Below are 3029 nucleotides of genomic sequence, written 5' to 3'. Positions count from 1 at the left end.
CCACCCCCCCAAATAATTTTGGCTCAGGCTCCGCCCCTGCTAGTCCTAGTAGTATTAGGATTCTTCTACGAATAGGTTTAGGATATTTTGGGTCGGCGGCTGCTGGGATATATTGTACAGGTAGCTGTGTGAGTTTTTGTAACCGCGAATTCAGAAAACTGAAAAAGAAATAAAGTGAAGAGAGAGGCACGACACGTGTCTTTGGCAAAAGTTTTTGTGTGCATCTCCGTCGTGATTTGATGTGATCGATCCTGATGGCGGAATTCTAACATGCCACTCCCTCGTAGGAGCCAGACAAAACTTGTTGTAGTAGATAGTCGGGAAGTCGTCGTGGTAAGGCCTCATTGGACCAGCGCAACAGAACAAGAACTACCGCCAATGAAGAGTAGCATAGGTCGGATCCTGAAAACACATGAACATAGACAAATTACGACCAGATCTGAGCAAATCCACCAAGGACAGATAGCTTAGGCGAGTTGCACGAATACACTAATGACCTACGATTGCATAACTTGGTGTAGCCACGAAATTTGGCTAGCACCAGTTATCTATGATGACAAGAAACATGAGCAAATGACAGAGGCTTGTCTGTCAACAAGAAATATGAGTGGCTGTACGACATGAAAAAAAATCCTTGGGCACTAGTTCTTCGCCATTGTGCCAAATATAGTCTAGCCAGGCACTTCCTAATTTAATTTTATAATCACCACATAATTTTAAACGCGTACAATCATTATCCGCAAGAGATAACAAGAAGAGATAGTTTGTTTCATCATATGTGTTTATTGTCATCAGTAAATGAAATGGAGCTTTTAGAGGACACTGCCTAGGAATGTGAACGCCTAAGACGACTGAAAATCTCATGTGAAAAAGTCATCTCCCTTTATATCACGTCACACCATGAACAACATGAACTATGATCAGCCCTTGACACATACTTGAGCGGGCTGGGCCCGCACCCTCTATACCATGGCGACTCTTGTACGAGCCACATTAAGACCATTGGTGGCAGGGGCCTACTGCCTTGAATGCCTTCCAAGAAATGAACACCCCATTTGGTGTTCCCCTTGTTGGAATTATTGGTATCAGGGTTAGATCTATACTTTTTTTGCCAACAGAGTTTGGTTTGATTTGATCGATACTGACGCAATGTTACAGCTAGATTGATGTTTACACACGAACTGCGTCACACTGGAAACATGCTATTATTGATGTGTCACATTGCATGTACTGAAATTTTAAGAAGGAAATAAGAAAGTGACTGAAAGGAAAGGGATGCAGACTTAAGTCAGATGACTTTGCATGACTGATATGTGGGTCAGTTTGAAGGCAGGCTCACATGTCAGGCACCACAAAGTTACCCGACTCGGGTCAAAGAATCATATTCGAAGGGAAGGATCGTATGGTACATGGTTGGTTGCTTAATTTAGTGTGCAGGTGTAGGTGGTGACTGCTAACCAACTGGACCATATATGTGTGAAAATAGAAGGCTATGATTTGCGTACCAGACACAAACTTTCAATGCTTCTGTTGCACTGATCATGTCCATGTTCAGTGATTGTACGACCATGCATGATTGTACACACAACGTTGTAGAACTTTAATATTGTAGTACTGTAGAACATTAATATTGCAACATTGATACGTGACCACATGGGTTGTACTCTCCTGGATTTCATGAGTACAAGGAAACAATGGTAGCTTACTAGCTTGTCCTTTTCCCGAGAAAATGTGTTGCATTTTCATCGTCACCATGTAGATCACATAACTTGGTGTAGCCATAAAATTCGGCTAGTATCAGTTATCGCTGATGACGAGAAATATGAGCAAATGACAGAGGCTTGTCCGTCAACGTGAAACATGAGTGGCTATGCGACATGAAAAAAAAATCTTGGGCAGTAGTTCTCCTCCACTGTACCAAATATATTTTAGTCACGCACTTCCAAATTTAATTTTACAACCCCACATAATTTTAGAAGCATACAGCCATTATCCGCAAGAGATAATAAGAAGAGATGGTTTGTATGATAATATGTGTTTATTGTCATCTGTTAGTGAAATGAAGTTTTCGGAGCAACGTGAACGCATAAGACCACTGAAAATCTCATGTGGAAAAGTCACCTCCCTTTATATCACGTCACATCATGAACAACACCCACTATATATGATCAGCCCTCGGCACGTACTTGAGCGGGCTGGGCCCACACCCTCTATACCATCGCGACTCTCGTACAAGGACCACTAGAGCTGCGGTCACTAGTAGAAAAGGGGGCATTGGTCCAGGCCGGGACAGCCCTTTAGTCCCGGTTCAATCCAGAACCGGGACCAATGGGGGCATTGGACCCGGTTCGTGAGCCCCGGGGGCCGGCCGGGCCACGTGGGCCATTGGTCCCGGTTCGTCTGGACCTTTTGGTCCCGGTTGGTGGGACGAACCGGGACCAATGTGCCTTGGTCCTAGCCCACCACCATTGGTCCCGGTTGATGGCCTGAACCGGGACCAATGGCTTCCCTTTAGTCCCGGTTCAAGCCACGAACCTGGACCAAATAATTGCCTATATATACCCCTCGCCCGCGAGCAGAGCACTCTCACTGCTCTGTTTTTCGTGGCCGGCGAGGAGAGAGCTTTGTGGTGCTCTAGCTCACCTCCTATGCACACGAGGTGTTCGATGGAATGCCCGAGCCACACTACTTAAGCTTTGTCCTCTCCAAGCTCGACCTCCAAGCTCCATTTTCCTCAATATTTGTCTAGGTTTAGCGGTCCGTCACGTCCCGTCCCCGTCTTCACCGCCGTCGATCGCCCGCGCCGATCTCGTCGCCGGCACCACCGTGGTGAGCCTCTTGTTCTTATCTTCTTTCTGAAAGGAAAAAAAATCTTAGTTGTATGTTTATATAGATACTTGTATAATTTTCTTACTTTTATTATTGCATCTTATATAGTGCGATGGTTTTGGTATCCACCCCCGTCGGCCCTCGTCCTGTCTATGATTCGGATGTGGTATATATTATCTTTTCATAACTATTGGTTCATC

This window comes from Triticum dicoccoides, chromosome 7B (assembly GCF_002162155.2).
Source record: "Triticum dicoccoides isolate Atlit2015 ecotype Zavitan chromosome 7B, WEW_v2.0, whole genome shotgun sequence".
Lineage (NCBI taxonomy): Eukaryota > Viridiplantae > Streptophyta > Magnoliopsida > Poales > Poaceae > Triticum > Triticum dicoccoides.
This window is presented reverse-complemented; position numbering follows the sequence as displayed.